Source organism: Wasmannia auropunctata, unplaced genomic scaffold (assembly GCF_000956235.1).
Source record: "Wasmannia auropunctata unplaced genomic scaffold, wasmannia.A_1.0 LD336106.1, whole genome shotgun sequence".
NCBI classification, from domain to species: Eukaryota; Metazoa; Arthropoda; class Insecta; order Hymenoptera; family Formicidae; genus Wasmannia; species Wasmannia auropunctata.
The window spans coordinates 393,125-394,354 of NW_012026784.1; positions in this window are offsets into that span (position 1 = coordinate 393,125).

Sequence of the window (1,230 nt, forward strand, 5' to 3'; positions counted from 1 at the left end):
CGCAAGACGAACGTGCGGTTGTCGCTATGCGGACTATTGCAGAAGTGCTCTCGGCGGCGCTGACGCTCCTGGTTTTTAAGCCCCCTGATCTTCCGGAAGATTCGCATGATAGTCGGCACATCTGGCTTGCAGAAGTTGTTTGTCTCACAAGGGAAGTTTGTGAACCCGAAAATTCAGAAAAATCTGACTCTTGTTGTAAAAGTAAAGCAGTTCATCCGTAGCATGAAACTATTTTTCGTTGGTGCTCAATTCCGTTTTGAAGGGATGAAATCACCCCTTGAAAAAAATCGGTTTTTTTCTTCCGACGTGAATATCGTCGAAACTATGAGAGATAGAAAAAAATGTTTTAGATCAAAGTTAAATGGCATAAAGTGAACTTTATAATAGTAGTAACAAAAAAATTTTTTTTAAATTTTTTTTAATGTTTCCCCTACTACTTCACTTTTTTTTTAATTTAAAATTTTTTTGTAACCAAATTAAAGGTTATTTTAATACGAATTCAACCATGTGTGATAAAGTTATTTTCCAAACTATCATTTTCGAGAAATAATTACAAACGCCTCTATGCGCACACCATGTCCGTACTCGCTTACGCTGCCCGCACCCAGCAATTCTTCACATAGCACATTCTGCTCGCATTTTTTGCATTTAACAAGGGATAACAATGAAAGGAAAGGAATAACAATGAAAGGAAAAATATTTGACCACAAATATGATGATCATGAAAATAATGTTGTATGCAAAAAGATTGCATACACCATGATTCACCAAACTGATTAATTTGAACCATAAATATTATATTTACATTATTTGTAATTTTATTAATATCACTTTAATATATCGCTAGTCCGGAACAATAGAGGCATATCTTAAAAATACCATTTTTCGCCAAAAATGCCATTTCTACTTGTGGGTATTTTTGCCAATCTTTGAGAAGCTCTCCTGAAAAATGATATTTTTTTAGATATGACTCTAATGCTCCAGACTAGCGATATTATACGTACTATTATTATATGTATTATAGTTACTCTAAAAGACAATAATATTAACAAAAAACAATATTATTAACACAATTTTGTTGTTTTACTGTTTTATTTATACTATAAGTTGTAAAGATGTATTCAGTTCATATTATAATTAAATAATGTGAATAGTAAAGATTTATTTTTTCCATTTTTCACCTTTCTTTCTGCGCATTCTCGTTACATACATATTAAACCTGTAAGTTGA